The sequence below is a fragment of the Ictidomys tridecemlineatus genome, chromosome 5, assembly GCF_052094955.1.
Source record: "Ictidomys tridecemlineatus isolate mIctTri1 chromosome 5, mIctTri1.hap1, whole genome shotgun sequence".
NCBI classification, from domain to species: Eukaryota; Metazoa; Chordata; class Mammalia; order Rodentia; family Sciuridae; genus Ictidomys; species Ictidomys tridecemlineatus.
The window spans coordinates 118,783,200-118,800,417 of NC_135481.1; the positions used below are offsets into that span (position 1 = coordinate 118,783,200).

At 57.8% G+C, this 17,218-nt stretch overlaps 1 protein-coding gene across 2 annotated transcripts in view; it reads left to right on the top strand.

The window, feature by feature from the left end:
• The window catches only part of Eml1 (EMAP like 1), a 161,879-nt gene that overhangs the window by 1,916 nt on the left and 142,745 nt on the right, over positions 1-17,218 (top strand). The window lies entirely within an intron of this gene.

Below are 17,218 nucleotides of genomic sequence, written 5' to 3' on the forward strand. Positions count from 1 at the left end.
TTGTGACGCCAGGGCTTCGAGCCTGGGGAAGCTTCGCTTTCAAAGTCAAGTTCTTCCACACCCCTGCTCCCCGTGGCTAGGGCAGGAAGTCCCAGGCTGCCAGCCCAGGGAGGGGAGCTGCTGGCCCACAGGGAGGCAGGGACTTAGACCCGGGCCAGACCCTGAGGTGGGCTCAGGGTGGCACAGGCCCTTGACACTTGCAAATCAGTGTGAGTGAACGTTTAACTGGGGGACAGCCCATAGATTCCTTGGGAGTCTGAGATGGCTGGGAATTCCTGAGTCCCCTGCCCACCGGCATGAAGCAAGGGCCCCACGAGCCCCAGAACCCTCTAGGCTAGAAATTGCCAAGGCCACAGGTGAGCGGAGAAGTGGTCGGTTCTGGGGCCTGCCCACATGCCCTCCACTCTCTCTGGGGCCAGAGGCTGTGGTGGCGATTGGCTACCCCTGGCTGCCCTCAGTTAAAGGAGCAGCTCTGCAGTGGTGCGAGCGGCTGGGGACAGCCTAATCCAGGGGTTGCTCAGGGACTCTGGAGTTGGGCTCTGTGGATTCAACTCCAGTTCTTTCCTCTCCAGGTTGGGTGACCTTGGGCAAGTGGCTTAACTTCTCTGAGTTTCAGTGTCCCCAGGTGAAAATGGAGACAGTGGCAATTCAGTGCAATGATCAGTGACAGGGTTTGCCTGCACCCGCCCGGCGTGTATGAGCACCTCCTGGTCCCCGTGGGGAAGTGAGTGGCCCCAGGGCAGGAGCCCAGAGAGACGGAGCCCTGGGCATCTCTTCCGGCAGGGCTTCCTTAGGAAGCCACAGATTGCTTCTGGCCCACAGAGGCCTTATCCTAAAACCTTTCCTGGGCCTGCCGAGCCGTCCTGAGAGCTGCTGTGGGCAGCACAGGGCATGGTTTGACCGACAGTCCTGGTGCCTGGGTCTGGCTCTGTGTGTGCTGGGGAGGGGGACATGGACAACAGCAGCCTGACCTCGCCCTCTTCATCAGGCGCCAGCTGTGCGGCTGCCAGGCATTGCTCGCAGGCTGCTCAGGCTTCCAGAGCCGGGGGGGGGGGGGGGGGGGGGGGGGGAGCCGGCAGACAGCCCCTCCTGGCTGGCGGTGCCCCACACCTGACGCGAACCCGGAATAGCACTCTCCCTTCACCAGGGACATGGCCCTGCTTTCAGCAGCTTGTAAAGCCAGCCGCAAGGAGATGAGTATTTCAGGAAGGCAGGGACAATATTTAGCCATCCGGGTGATGGAATGGGTGCTGAGTGCCTGTGTGTCGCCCGGGACGGGAGGACTTGTGGGCCTCCCTGTCCCTCACTGCTCAGGACAGAGATATTTGGGCTTGGAGGCAGGGCGGTGCTCCATCCTGACCCTGTCTGTTCTGGCTGGAACGGTGGCCCTGGGCAGACTCTGGGCTTGGTTTCCCTGGTGACAAAATCCTGTGTGGTGGTCTTTGTCTGTGAAGCATGGGGCCCGACACTGAGCCAGGTCTGCAGGAATCCAGGCAGGCTGGCAAGGGGAGCATGTTACTTATGGGGCCTGAGGTCCAGGCCTGCCTAGGATCCCTGCCCCACAGCGACAGGGACACAAGATGCCCTGAGATGCTTCTACCTGGTTTTTCGTCCGCAATCCCTGGACCTGTTCCATCAACAGGAACATCTCAGTTCTCCACTCACAACCTGTGTGACCTTGGGCAAATGACACAAGAGCACAGGGTCTTCGTTTTTCTCATCTGTTAAACGGGGACAATAATAGAACATCAGCTCCTTATGGTGCAGTAGGAATTAAATGACCCAAAGCTAAGCCTGGCTTCTTGTTAGCTGTTGTTATTGTTATTCAATCATTAGTTAAGCTGCTACCCAGAGAAAGAAACAAAGGAACCAAATTATCTGCTGGTCCTGGACACTGTGGACACGCCAACCCCACTGCAGAGTGCTCTGAAGCAAGCACTGGCCCAAGGTCATCTGGTGGAGCAGAGACTTGAATGCAAGTCCCCAACTGGTTTGCTTGGAGCCCCAAACAGATCTCTCTCCAGGGGGCCCCACCCTGCACATGGAGGTGGCTGGGCTGGCCTTGGAGGGCTTTGTTGTCTGCTGCACCCCCCCCCCCATTTCAGAGACAGTTAGCTCAACATTGCCCGCAATAATTTGGAGCCTGTAGGAAAAAAAAATGTGGTACCTTGTTAGGGCATCAGGAAAATTCCGCAGAGCAGGAGCGCAGCAGGAGGTGGCGGGCTCCACTCTGGGATTTATGGCCAGGCGCCTGGGCAGGCAGCACCAGGCTAGAGTTACCAGGGAGTCAGCACCATATTTATAGCAGGGACCGCCAGGCCACACTTCAGGCCAGTGGAGGCGCGTCCTTTACAGTTGCCTGCATTCCAGGCCTGGCTCTGCCTCCTAGGTGCAGGCAAGGTACCTACTGAGCCTCAGCGTCCTCATCTGTAAAATAGGGGACTGGCAGTGACCCTCGCTGGTCTGGAGTCAGGGTCTTAAAGTGCTGAGCACCTGCCGGCCATTCTGGGTGGGGGCATGGAACAGGGAGGCAGAAGGGACTGGCTTTACACATCCTGGGTGTGTGGATTGTCTCTTCCGGCCTTTGACCTTGAGATATACCCTTTCCCCTCTCTGCAGGAAGCGAATCCGGTCTTTCTGCTGTCACCCCACCACACCCCACCTTCTTCGGTGTTGGGAAGGTTTCCAGCTCAACTTCACTATTCTGAGCACCACAGAGCAGGCTGCAGAGTCTCAGAGAGCAAGGAATGTAGGCGGATCCAAGCCCAGGTTTTGAATTCCTGCTCTGCTGCTCCCTGGCTTTGTGTGGCCCCGGGCAAGTCACTTAGCCTCTCTAAGACTCAGTTGTGGGTGAGCATTCACCCTACTGTGGAGGATAGGATAAGTACATGCCCAGCCAGTCCAGTGACCCTCCATCTCCTGTGTAAGCTCAGGCTTCCTCTCTTGTGCAATAGGGAGCCAGCGATGGCTCTGGAGTAAGGGGGTGCCTGGATTGTTTCAGTGCTGTGGGTGGAGGGACTGAAGACAGAATCTGGAGGACGAGATGTCGGATGGTCCTGGGGGGAGGGGGTGAGGCCAACTCGGGATATGGGGGACGGTGGCTAAGTGGAGATCTGGACGTTGCTGTATAGAGGGCTGGTGAAAGCAGGGGGGGCGTGCTGAGGGTGACCTGGAGAGACCCAGCAGTGGCTCAGATTCCATCTGTGAAAGCAAGTCCGCGTGGAGGGAAAGCCAGCTCAGAGGAGATCCCCATGCCTACCATGCACACGTTCCCCTCTGACCCTCAGTCTCGTTCTTTGTGAGGGGTGGTGACAAAAAGCCTCCACTGTCTCCCTTCTAATTTCATGAGATCCCCTTTTTCTACCCCTCCCTTTTCCCCTCTACCTTCTATATATGAGAGAAAACCTTCAACACTTGTCTCCGAGTCTGGCTGATTTCAATTAGCATAATTTCAATTTTCACTTACCAGCAAATGACAGAATCTCATTCTTTATGGTTGAGCAGAAGAACCCCATGGTGTATGTACACCACATTTTCTTTACCCATTGACCTGTTGGCGGAGGCCTAGGCTGGTTCTATAACTTGGCTCATCGTGAGTCACGCAGCTATAAGCATTGGTGTGCGTGCGTTGCTGTAGCATGCTGATTTTAGTTCTTATAGATAAAGAGTGAGGAGTGGAATAGCTGGGTGACACATCATTTATTATACCATGTTCCTAACCTTTTGAGGAATCCACACTGATTTCCACCGGGCTTGCCTTTATTTGCAATCCCACCGCCGATGCACTAGTGTTCCTTTCTCCCGCATCCTCGCCAGCATTGATTGTTATTGTATTCCTGATGACTGCCATTGTAACTGGGGCGTCCCCGGTTACATTGTCCCCAGTTACAGTGTTGCATTCCCTGATGGTTGAGGACGTTGAACATTGTTTCATAGGTTTGTTGGTCATTTGCAGTCCTTCTTCTGAGAAATGTCTGTTAGCTCATTTGCCCATTTGATGGAATCTCTTTTTGGTGTTGGGTTTTTCGAGTTCTGGCAAAGATCTTCTCCCATTCTGCAGGCTCTCTCTGCACCCTCTGGATTCATTTTCTGTGCAGAAGGCTGTTTAATTGGACGCCGTCCCACTTGGTTTTATTTCTTGAGTTTTAGGGGTCTGGTTAAGGAAATCTGTGCCTGGGCCTTTTATATTTTCTTGGCGCAGTCGCAGTGTTTCTGGTCTCGTTCTGAGGTCTTTGATCCACTTTAAGTTGGCTTTTGTGTTGGGTGAGAGATAGGGATCAAGTTTCATTCTTCTAAATGTGGATATTTAGTGTCCCCCCAACACACCATCTGTCAAAAAGGCTGTCTTTATTCCAGTGTATGTTTTTGGTCCCTTTGTCAAGGATCGCATAACTGTATCCGTGTGGGGTTTTCTGTGTGTCTTCTATATGGTTCCATTGGCCTGCCCATCTGTTTTATGTCAATACTAGGCTCCTTTTGCTACCATCACTCTCTAGTATAATTAGAAATAAGTGATCGTGATGATTGGGCGTGCATCTTTAAACTGTCACTGAAGAGGCACTGGGCACCTGTGATGTAGGGCCTCACGAGGAGGCCTAGAGAGGAGGCCAGGCAGAAGCAGAAGAACCCAGCCCTGGCCCCGTGGTCCTGCCCATAGGACCCTCATGGTCTTCAGGGGGAATCCAAGGCCCAAGAGAAGGACAGACTGGCTCCAAGTCACCTGGCAAGGATGAGACAGGCTGGTTCTCAGGCTGCATTCCCTCACAGCCGCCCGGGGCACGCTGTGCTGAGGTATCCTTTTCTCCTGCCCAAAGTCAGCTTATTATTGAGGCTTGGGGCAACCAGCCTCCTCTAGGGACGCTTCCCTGAGTTCTGAGGCTCCCGGGGGACACTGCACCTGTCTTCCTCTCCTGCCCCTCCTGCTGGCTAATGGCATTGAACGATGCCAGCCTGGCTCCCGAGCAGCGGGCAGGAATGTCCTCTGTTGCATGTCCAGGTGAGGCTGTAGCCGGTGACCATGGACAGGCCTCCCTCCCTTCCTGGACTCAGGGGGGCTATCCTTTTGTGATGACTGGCCTCGAATCCCATGGGCTAGCAGCACGTGGACATGCACACGTGGCCTGAGTTCAGATGCCAGGTGGGTGGGTACACCTGCTCACCCCTGTCCTCCCACGAGCAGCAAAGGCATCAGTTTTCCTGCTAGAGCCCCGCCCCAGCAAAAATACCCTGAAATGCCCTGGGGGCTTCTTCATATGTGACAATAAATACAGGTCACAGACTGTTAAGGATTCAACTTAGACATGAAGCTCTGTTGTTTTGAACTCAAGCTGGGCGTTGAAACAGGTGGAACATCTGCGGTCACACAGGTCCAACTTCAGGTTTTTGACTTTGTGTTTATTTCTGTTGTTTTTGAAGTATTGGGTCAATCTGAATTCAGCATTCTTGAGGCAATAAGTTAGTTTATTATTATTATTATTATTAATTACTGTTGTATTTTTAAAAAGAAACAAAGCTGCCTCCGCAGCCACCTGACTGGCACTTTCCTTGGCCCTCTACAGTCCAGGTAAACTCAAGCTGGGCGTTGAAACAGGTGGAACATCTGCGGTCACACAGGTCCAACTTCAGGTTTTTGACTTTGTGTTTATTTCGATGTTGAAATGTATGAAACCAGCCTGTTTCTTCTGAACTGCCTGTAAGTCAGGACGGGGTGGTCTGCATGGAAAAATCTAATCGCCCCGTTCAAAGCAGCGAAGGTGCTTGTTCATTTCGGGTCTGGTGATTCCCCAGGGCAGGTCCCCTCACAGCGGCTCAGTGACCTCCTCCAGCAGCGCCCCGTGTTTCTCGAGTCCCTGCTACCTGAGCAGCAAGCACAAGCAACTAAGTGCTCCCACCAGGAAGGGACACGCTACCTCGCCACTGGCATCTCACTGGAGGCAAGAGGGTGGAGACAGGCCTCCATGACAGAACAGTCGTCATATCTGCCCACCCTGGACTGTCTCCCTATTGACATTTTGTTTTGTTGGTGCTGGAGATTCAACCCAGGGGCACTTTGTCACTGAGCCCCATCCCCAGTCCTTTTTATTTTTTATTTTGAGGTAGGGTTTCACTGAGTTGCTTGGGGCTTCACCAAATTGCTGTGGCTGGCCTCAAACTTGCAATCCTCCAATTTTTTTTTTCTTCCTTCAAAAAAAGTGATCCATTTTAGTTGTGAACCCTTCATAATACATATCTTTGTGTGAGCTGCGGTCACCCAGCATCTAAAATGTTGATCATGAGGCTTCCAACATGCAAATCACAAAGCACGGGGCAAGGTCTTTCAAACCATCCTTCTCTCATGTAACTTCAGTTTGCACTTCAAGGCACAAAATCATCCACCCCTCTGTCGGACAGTGAGGTTGACGCCATGTCGTGGTCCTGTTGAGTGGTGCTGCGGTGGCCTGGGGCGTACGGGTATCTCTTCTGCAGGCTGATTTCACTGCCTTTGGTGATAGACCGGAAGTGGGCAAGCGGGGTCCTATGGTAGCTCTGAGTTTTTGAGGCCCCTCCACACTATCTTCCATGATGACTGTCGTCATTTACACCCACAGTGTGTGGGCTCCTGTTTCTTCCCATCTGGCCGGCGCTCGGCTGTGCTCTGCTGGATAACAGCCACTGCCGCAGGATCGCGGTGCTTTCTTGTGGTTTCAGTTTGCATTGCCGTGATGATTAGCGATGTGGGCCCATTTTTATACACCTGTTGGCCATCTGTGTGTCTTTTTGAGAACTGTCTGTTCAAATTGTTTGCCCCTTTTAATCGGATTACTTGGTATCTTGCTATTGAGCTGTTTGAGTTCCTTATGTATACTCTGCATATGAAGCCCATGACAGATGCATATGGTCCTGCCTCGATATCCTCAGGGGGCCCCTCCAGCACCCCCTGAAGATGCCAGAATCCCCATTGCTCAAGTCCCTTATAGAAAATGGTGTGGGGTGTGCATATAACCTCCACAATCTTCCCCTGGGCCTTCAATCACCTCTAGATTATTCACAACGTCTAACGCGACCTAAGCTGTGTAAATAGTGTTTACACTGTGTTATTTAAGGAAAGATGACAAGAAAAATATGTCTCTACCTGTTCAGCACAGACAGAACCGTTGTAGGCCGTGCCACATGGTGCAGGACAGCAACAATGTAACATCTTTCTCAAACTTTTGATCCTGGTTTGGCCACTCCACAGAGGCAGAGCCCGAGGACCGGGGGGGCCACAGTGTGGGCAGGTGTTCCCTCCTGTCCCGTAGGTCGCGTCGCCACCTATCGACTGTGATCCCCTCACCTCATTGGTCTTATTTATTCTTCTGGTGCCTGTGAGGGGTTTTTGTGTTTGTTTGGCGGTACGGGGGACTGAACCCTGGGTCTTGCTCATGCTAAGGCAAGCGCTCGACCACAGAGCCATGCCCCAGCCCCTCGCCTGGGCTTCTGAGGTCTTATGAAAGGAATCCTTGCCAGGTTGAGTGTTCGCCAATGGATGAATGGGTTTTAAAAAAAATTCAGTCTATTATGCTATGGAAGACTATTCAGCCACAAAAAGATGAAATCCTGCATTTGTGACAGCACGGATGACCCAGCACAGGGTGAACCTGTGTTGGTGATGTAAGGCAGACAGAAAGACAAACCCTGCCTGATGCCAGTCACACGCGAAGTCAGAAAAAGGTTGATCCCCTGAAATAGAAGGGTGTCACCAGGGACCTGGGACAATGGGTGGGGGATAAATTTCAGGACATCTAGTATACAGCCAGGCGACTAGTGAATGGGGACACACTGCATTCTTGAGGAGTGTACTGTGGGAGTTCTTCTGTTCTCTCAGCACAAAACCCTGATAAGTAAATGAGCTGTCCCACTTGTTAATCAGCTAGACTTAACCGTTCCACAAGGTGCATACACTTCGGAACATGACGTTGTACATAGTAAGATCACACAATGTCACCTTTCAGTTAAAAAACTTTTTATTCCCCAATTTTAAAGACTTTGGGACAGAAACAGAAAGGGGACAGATATGGGACACAGTCATTTGTAGGCCAAGGAGAGAGGCTGCAGAAGAAACCACGTCTGCCCACCCTGATCTCAGACCTGCGTCCTCCACAGTTGTGAAGAACGGATTCATGTTGTCTAGGGGAAGCGCAAAAATAGATTTCTGAAGGATTTGGTCCTAATACCAGCAAGGAAAAAGCTTCACAAGAGAAACTTATTGGCTGTTAATGGCCAAAAAATTTCATTTGACAATTTATTTGCTAAGGCACAGAAGAGGGAGTTGGGGTGGGTAGGCCGTGGGGCCGGATTGTCGGGTGCAGATCCAAAACATAGGACCTGAGTTCAGCAGGAAGTGACCACAGAAGTATATGGGAGACTCTATTTCACCGATGTGGACACTGTTCCCCTGGTTCTGTGTCACCAGCGATAGAAGCTTAGTCACAGGCTTCCCCACTGACTTACAGCATGTGTGTGCAGAGCTGGACAAATTACATAAAAATGTACAGCCTCGGGGGCAACGTGTGTAACGGGATGAGACCACAGAGCCTGGGGATGTCCCCAAGCCCTTCCCCAAGAGCCAGTGAAGTCTGCTGGAATGGCCAATGGGATCGCTGAGCTCCACGGGAGGGAGAGGGTGCACCACAGCCCAGCCCCTGACCCCCTGCTCTCTATTAAATTTAAACACACCTTCTAGGAAGCGCACCCCCCGGGGTTTTGTTTTTGCTTTTTTGTTTGTTTGTTTAATGTGGGGCCGGGGATGGAACCAGTGCCTCATGCATGCTAGGCAAGCCCTCTACCCTGGGCCACGACCCCAGCCCTTGTTTTTTGCTTTTTCGGGGTGGAAAACAGGCCAAGCCCTGGTTCAGTTGCAGAAGACACCCCGCCCTGCCGCTGCCTGCCGGCTGAAGGGACCTGCTCACAGTCTGAGCTGACACTCTGATGCACAGTGGCTTATTAACCATGTGCTGTGCGCGGGGTGTCCTGCTGGGCCCTGCCGTGTGAGGCCAGAGCAGGGGCTTCAACCCCGAGTCTCCTGTTGTGGGATTCGCCTTCACCAACCGCTGAGAACCCGTACAGGAGGCCCCTCACAAGGGGTTCCCTTCACACACACACACACGCCGCCCGACTCCTAGAACCTTGCTCGTTGACGTGATCGCTCCATTTTACAGGTGAGCAAACTCGGGTCCACACGAACTCAGGGACTCGGCCCCACATCACCCAGCGCAGGCGCAGGCCGGGCCATCTCTCAGCCGCACTCCTTCCCAGACGGGGGTGGGTCACAGCAGGCTCAGGAAGGAGCCGAGAGAAGCCAACCAGCCTCCCCATCTTTCTTGGAGAGCAGGTCCTGTGTAGGGGAGCCGGAGGCATGGCCCTGGGCCAGTGGTCACTACGGCACTGGCCTCCAAGTCCGTTGTCTCGGGAGAGGTTTCCACAGTCCTGGGCAGGTGAGTGACCCAGAGGAACTCACCTCTTCCTTGGAGCCCAGCCCAGAGCCCGCGGCTCCTTGGCAGCGCCAGCCTCCTGTCTGGAGTAGCTGCTGGCTCTAAAGTGACTACTGTCAAGCTGGGTCCCCTGGCTCTGCCCCATGACCAGCGTGGGCTCAGCCACACCTGTAGCCACTCTCCCAACCCAGCACCGTCCCAGTCCTGCGGCAGGAGGGCACTTCTGGCTACCTGGTGTCCCAGAAGTGTGGACACCTTGTGCTGGCCCCTCCCATGGGCAGGCCCCTCCCCCAGGGTCCTCCAGGTGAGAGGTCCGTTCACTGGGCCTGTGCTGCTGCCCTGCCCTGGGCCGCCCCCCCCCCCATCTGTTTTCTTATCTGTGCTTGTCACAGCCTTGGGAGTCACTGTGCCACCTCACAGGCCCTACGCCTGAGGTGAGCACAATTAGACAGAAAAACAGCCCCCACATCCAGGAAAACCAGGCCTCGGACTCCCAGCTCCCCTGGAAACTGGGAGGGGGAGGGCCCCAAGCCCTGTCCCCCTTGGCCCCAGGGTGGAGCCCAGGGGCAGGGAAGGCCTCTGTGCCTAGCCCAGGCGCATTTGGGGGATAGGCTGCCTGGCTGAGGGAAGCTGGGGTCTGCAGGGAGGAGGGAGGGCCACGTCCTGCACTGGGGGTGAGCTTGGCCCGGGTGGGAGATGACTGTGGGCAAGGCCAGCTCCTGGACGAGGGCCTCAGGGCACACCCACCCACCCAGGCCCATTCTGGGTCAGGGTTACAAAGGGAAGCGGGTGCCCCCTCTAATTCGGGGTCTCAGCCAGGGGACCAGCCAGGGTCCGGGAGGCCCAAGTGAAGCCCTAGGACCCACCAACCCCGCCCTCACAGCCCGAAGGCACCAAGCCCCTGCTCTGTGGCAGGCCCACAGTGAGGCGGTGGCCATTCAGGCCCAGGGTTGCCCCGGGGGCCTGCGAGGTCTCCCTGCAGGACAGAGATGCTCAGAGGGGGCGCCCCATCTGACCTGGGTCGCCTGGCTGAGTCAGGAGTGTCAGACCTAAAAAATACGTCATAAATAAACCCAAAGAAAAAAACCCACACACACACACAAACACCCCCTTCTGATTTTCCCTCCATCTTTAAACCCGTGGAGCTTAAGCCGGGAGGCGAGGTTTCCTAAACAGGGCCACCGCGAGACCCTGCATGTCCACTGCTCCAGAGGAGGCCCTGGCGTTGCCAGCTGAGTCTGCGGGGCCACCCCCACACTGGGTTTCCTGCCCCTGTGGGGTCTTCCTGGTGACCTGGACCTCAGGGCAGCAACGGGGACCCTGTGAATGGAACTGGGGGTGGGGCAGCCGGCCAGGGGAGCTGTCCTCAGGCCCCTCCAAGGGGCCCGTGGAGGCCAAGGGGAGGGCCAGGATGCTCCTGGCTGCCGGCTGGAGGGGAGAGACCTGGGTTCTAGTTCTGACTCCTTTATTATTATTATTATTATCATCATCATTATTTTTTGGTAATAATCGATTTTAGAACCTTTTCATCACCCCAAGGAAATCCCGTTCCTGCTAGTGTCACGCACACCTGCTGGCCCCTGGCAGCCACCGCCCTGTTCCCGTTCTGCAGACTCACATCTCTCGAGTGGACTTAGCTGGCTCAGGGCTTCTGTGCCTTTTGGCTTCTTTGACTCAGGTCCCCCCACGCTGCAGCCCGGTCCCTGCTTCTTTCTGAATGGGGTCTCACCACAGGGACAGCCGCAGCCTGTGGATGCAGTCATCAGTGGACGACCCCTGGCCGTTCTCCTTCCCTGGCCCTCCTGGCACCCTGTGAACACCGGGTGCAGTTTCTGGGCGACCTTGGTCCTCCCCTTGGGTACCCCAGTGGTAGTGGCGCTTTGGGGCGGTAGAGGGGAGCTGGGCCGAGCTCTGAGGACCTGCCAGGCTGCTCTCCACCGCGGCTCCCGCCCCTGCCCTGTGCCTGCGGGTTCTGCTTTCACCACCTGCTCGCAGACACCTGCCACTGTGCTTTGGTCACAGCCAGTGGCCTCTCCCGCGGGTGTGAAGGGGCATCTCCCTGCGGTTTCCAGTCACACTTCCCCAGTGACTAAGGCTGCTGAGCGCCTCCCATGTGCTCATTGGCCACCACCCCGTGGCTCTGGGGCCTGCAGACCAGGGGCAAAGCCTCTGCCTTGTCTGCTGCGGGGAGGGAGGGAGCCGGGTTCAGGTCTGGCGCCAGCGGCTGCCCACGGGCTCCACCTGCCTCAAGTCGCGACCAGAGCGAGGGCCCCTCCTCTGAAGGCTGGTGCGAGATGGCCGTGGAGGAGCAGGGAGGTCTCTGTGGGTCCCAAACCCCGGCAGAAAGGTACAATGGCATCAGAGAAGGTGCTCAGGGCACTGGCCCTGCCCTGGGTGGTCCTTCCCCCAGCTTTGAGGCCTGTAGCCGAGCAGGTGAGGGACACGCCCCCGGGCCGCTCACGGCCATGCACACAGCGTGGCCCCTCACTGGGCACCTGGCGATGGCCTCTGTGGGTTCTTATGGGTCGTTGGCCTCCGCCCTGGGGCTGCCTCTCCGGGGGCCACGTGGGCTTCGTGGTCTTGCTGCGGCCAGCTTGCTAAGCTGAGCCCGTCGGCGGAGAGCTCTGGAGCCAGGAGCGCCCCTGTCCCGGAGCCTGCAGCCCAGTGGAGGTGCCAAGGGTCAGGCTGACGGTGTGGCCGTAATGTGAGCCGGCAGGAGAGGGACACCACAGTCCGCTGGGCACAGTGGAACCCAGTCTGCCGCTGAGAGTGAGCTCATTAGGCCGCCGGACGGACGGCTTCTGTTCTGTTCCCGAATCCCGTGGGACAAGTGAGAAGAGGGTCACTGAGGGTCCTGGGTGTTCAGTGGAGGCTACCATGTGGAAAGCCCACCAGGTATCTGATGGAGGTATGGACGCTGCAGCAGGCTGGAGTGCCAGGCCCTTATCTGGTCCACTACTATGTCCCTGACCACTTGGGTGATAGGTGGAAAAAAGAGAGGAGGGGAGGGGCTAAGGAATCAGAGACTGACATGACTTTGACATTGCAGTTTTGCCCACTGGTGCTGGGTGATTTTTACAAGACATACAACCTCTCTGGACCTTTGTCTCCTGGTGCATAAGATAGGACTGATGCTCTCTTCCTCGGCATTCCTTACAAATGACTGAAAGAGTGGATGTTCGAGGATGGAACGGGGGCACTAGGGTGTCTTCAGAGGGCTCATTTTTTTATCTTGGTCCATAAAGCAGAGCTTCTTTCCTGTGCATGTGGCCTATTGGGACAGGCTCTCAGGAGAAATGGTAGAGGGAGGAGGGACATGAATAGGGTTCCAGTTTTGTGCCGTGTCTGTGAGAACCTTCCCTGGTCTGAGGGTTAGCCCCCGAGGGTGGGAACCCGGAGTCTGGAGTCTTTGTCTGCACTTGTCAGCAGATGTTTGTTGAATGACTGACTGGTTAACTGTGGGCTGCTGCTGCCTGGCTTCTGTCTGGGGTCGCCTGGGACCCTCTGTCTCCACGGGGAGCGCTGGGGTTTGGATGCTGCATACCTCGCCAAGCCAGGACAGGAGGTCAGGCTTTGTGGAGGCCCAGGGCGCCGACGCTGTGATCCCCAGAGCTGGCCTGCCTCCTCCCCTCTTGCTTGACGCAGATTAACACTGGCACTGTATTTGTTTCTGGGGTTGGTGACAGACAGACAGACAGACAGCCACAACCGTGGTCACGTCGGACAACAGCAATGAATGTTCTTGTAGTTCTGGAGCCTGAAGTCCGACCTTACAGCCCTGGGTCAGAGGTGAGGTGCAGGAGGCTGTGTCCCCTCCAGAAAGAGACCCGCCACGCCTCCTCCGGCCACCCTGCCGCCGCGGCCACCTGCCCCTCTCTAATCTCTGTCTGCCCCTGTCTTATGAGGTCACTGGTGGCGGCGTCAGGGCCTCCCTGGATGATCCAGGATGACCTTCCCGCTCAGGAGCCTTAACTGGGTGACACCTGCAGCCCCTCCCCCCACAGGCGTCGTGACAAGGGCCAGGGATCAGGACCTGCTGTCCCGGGGGCCCAATCCAGCCCGGTGCAGGCACCGGCTTGGGATCGGGGCCGGAGTGGGGACTCAGGGAAACGATGCTCTCTGATCCCTCCACGGTGGCCTTGTCCCCAGTGAGAGCCCACCCTCCTGTCCCAGGACACCTGCGCCACCTGCCACCTGCGCCCGTGCCTCTGCCCCCTCCAGGTGCCACCACACCCTGTGCTCCCCCTGTGGCTGGAAGGACACCGTCTTGCTGAGCCCCTCTTCCTGTCCCATGTCCCCTGTCCTCCTCACTGTGCCTCCAGGCCCCCCACGGTCTTTCCTGGGTGCACGGGGGACGCCCTGGATTCAGAACCGCATTCAATCCTCCTGGGAAACCTGCGTCCCCAGGTGACGTCCATCCCTTGATGCCCAGCGTCCAGCCCCAGCACCCCTGGGGTCAAGGCTGGGACCTCTCAGAGGCAGCCCAGTGGGGGCAGAGCCGCGGGGCTCACGAGGAACCCTGCAGACAGGGCTCCCGGGGCCAGGACGGTGTCTGAACACATGACCATGCGTGGTGGTGACCAGGTGAGAAGGATGGAGGCACAGGAATCGGGAGGGAGAATCGGAGCAGTGCCACCGAGAGAGGCCGTCGTCTCCCTGAGCATGTCACCTGAGAAGGACCAGGGTGTCAGGACCTGGGGTGTGAGGACCCAGGATCTCTGAGGGAAGGGTGTTCCTGGCGGAACAAACAGCAGGTGTAAAGGCCCCGGGGTGGGAACACCAGGTCTTTAGAAAAACACAGGCAAGACGGGTTTGGGCAGAGAATGGGGTCGTGCCCGGAGATGAGCTCAGAGAGAGGGGACGGAAGACTGTCGGGGACCTCTGACAGGGGGCTCCTGGAACCTGTTCCTGCGGATTCAGAGGGTGACTGTGGCATCTGATGGCAGCTTCAGGCTCCCCTTCCTGTCCCTGCCCAGCACCTCCCCACAGGTCATGCCCTGGAGGCAGAAGAGTCAGGGCCCCTAGGTGACCGGCAGGGGGCAGGGACAGAGGGGGAAAGCGAGGCCCAGCTGCCCGGCCCTGGGAGGGAGGAGGTGCAGCCTCAGCCTTTGGGCTCGGGGGACCTGGAGGCCTCCAGAGCCTGGGCCTCATTGGCTGGTGACGCACAGCTTGCCCAGGACAATCATCGGTCCCCTGGGCCTCCAGGCCCCTTTAAGGAGGTGATTTATGGTCCTGAGAAAATGGGGTCAGTGGGAGAGGAGGCCCAGGACCGACGGCGGGAGAGCAGCAGCTGCTGCCTCCCAAAGCCACACTGCAGACCAGCAGACTGAGCGCTGGAAACCAGGAGACCGAGTAAGGGGGTGGGTCCCGAGTGTGTGGACGGGGCAGGACCGCCCCAGGACGCCGGCCGTCCCTCTTCCTGGAACACCTGGCTGTCCCCAGAATGGCCCTTCTGTGCCCCCCTTCCCTGTGTGTGGTGACTGTCCCTGCACAGCCCCACCCTTCCATGTGGGTCCCATCCATGTGTCCCTCTAGAAGTGAGCATCTGAGGGCAGGGTCTGGGTCTGGGTCGCCCCTGTCTCCAGCGCATAGTAGGTGCTCAACGGCAGTCTCGCCCTTCTCTGTTGCTGCCGTTCCTCGGGCGGCCTTCAGGAACCACTCAGCTGGACGGCTGTCGGCCAGACCTTGGCCAACACCCTCCTGTGTCCTCTCCCACGCCGCCATCGGCTCGGGCTACCGTGGGCCCGCTGCATGGACCAGGCCCCTGGCGCCAGGCATGTGGACCGTCACAGGGCCAGTCCAGCAAGGACGCGAGTCACTGCCGGGCTGCCACGTGGCAAGGCCAGAGGGCTCTGCCACAGCATCGCCAGGCCTCCTGGGAGTCCCTTCCCTTCTCTGAGCCTCAGTCTCCTGACCTGTAAGACGGGAGGGGGAGGCACACTGCCGGCCACCCAAGGACTGGGCACTGGGCGGAAGACGAGAGCGGGCTGTCTCTGACGGGGACCGTGCATCCCTGGCGTGCCAGCTTCAGGACAGGCTGATTGGTGTCCTCACTAAGCTGCTTCCTGTGACATGATCCTACAGCAGCAGGGGGTGAGGAGGGGACCCCATCTCCCAGCCTGGTCCGCCTCCCGGCCTGCTCCCCCGAGGTGGCATGCATGGCTGGCAGCTGTGGGGTCCTGGGGACTCTGGGAGTCCCCGGGTGGGCCTCCCTGGCTCCCCACACTGCAGGAGGAGGGGCAGGGGCTGCAGCCTGACCCCCAGGGGCCCCTTTGGGGGCCTCGCATTTTCTTCCCCGTCTGTTGGTCTAGGATGTCAAGTCAGAGGCAGGCGCGGGCGGGCAGGGTGGGCGGTGTGACCTCACTCCTTCCGAGTCCTGTTGGAGGACAGATGAGTCAGCCTGGCATCCTGGTTGGGGCAGAGCCTGCTGGCAGCGCCGCCCACCAGCTGCGGCCCTGAGCGGGTGGCTCAGCTTGGCTGAGCCTCGGTTTCCTCGCCTGTCACTCGGGACACATGACACCGACGTCTCCAGGCCATGCGTGCGTGTGAAGGCCCGCGACCCCGACGGCAGGCACCTGCCATGCAGCACTTTACGGGGACAGGTGGTGGGAGCAGGCTGTAACCCCAGCCGTCCCTCCCGCTAATGGTTTATCTCCTTTCACAAGGAGGAGGCCTGCTCCCCCGCGGGAACAACAGGCCTTTGTGTTCATTCTTCGGGAAAAGGCGGGGCACTGAAGGCAAGCCGGCGGCCGCTGAGGCCTTATCTTTCCTGGCCAAGCCAGGCCTCTGGGCCAGGGCCCTGCTGGCACCCGAAGGGAGGCCTGAAGAATGAAGAGGCTGGCACGGGGTTCCCAGCACCCGCCTGGGGCCGGGGATAAGCCATGTGATGTGAGGTGGACAGCCCAGGGGTCCCGAGGCCCACAGCAGCTCGGGGCTGGGGGTGCTTGGAGAAGGGCTGGGCATCATGTCTCTGCTCCAGTGTCACTGCAAAGGCCCCAGGTTTACATCTCAGGTCCCACAAACTGTGTGTCCTTGGGCAAGTCACCCAACCCCTCTGAGGCCCCATCTTCTCCTCCGTGACATGCTCATCTGCCTTGTGTGGTGATTGAGGATCCAGGAGAGAGCCTGCCAGGTGCCTGGCAGTGATACAGCTGGTGCATGGCGGTGACCGTGTGGAGGAGGGCCTCGGGGTCAGCGCTCAGAAGATTGGGTTCTGGTCCTGACTCTGCGGCACCAGGCGGGTGCAGCTTCCCCTTCTGGGAGGCAGGGGGCCTCCCCTGAAGCCCCCCGAGGCTGGTAGGACTCCTAATTCACATGCTGGTGGGCGGCTCTGTCGCTGGCCTCCCAAGGGGCGCGGTCAGGGAAACAACTGTGCATCTGGACAGGCTGGAGGGCCAGGCAGAACTCAGGGCGAGTCACGTGAGGGCGTGGCCGGAAGGAGGCAGGGGCTTTCACCCGTGAGGAACCCAGGCTCAGGGCGTGCCAGTCGCCTGCCCAGCTTACCTGATCGCCCGGGGCACAGCCTGGGGTCCACACCGTGTCTGCTGCCCCCGGCCCCCCACCCAGCTAAGGTGGGCTCCACGGGGACGTCTTGTGGCTCTCAGTGAAATGGGCCCAGAGCAGATGGAGCTGGGTGAGCCTCCAGGGTGCCGAGGACTCCGTCAGCCTGTGCTGGGCTGCAGGGGCCCAGGGGAGACCCTTGCTGTGCTGCCAGGAGCCGCACCAGGGCTGGGGACACGGACCAGGGCCACGCACTCCTGATTGGGGGG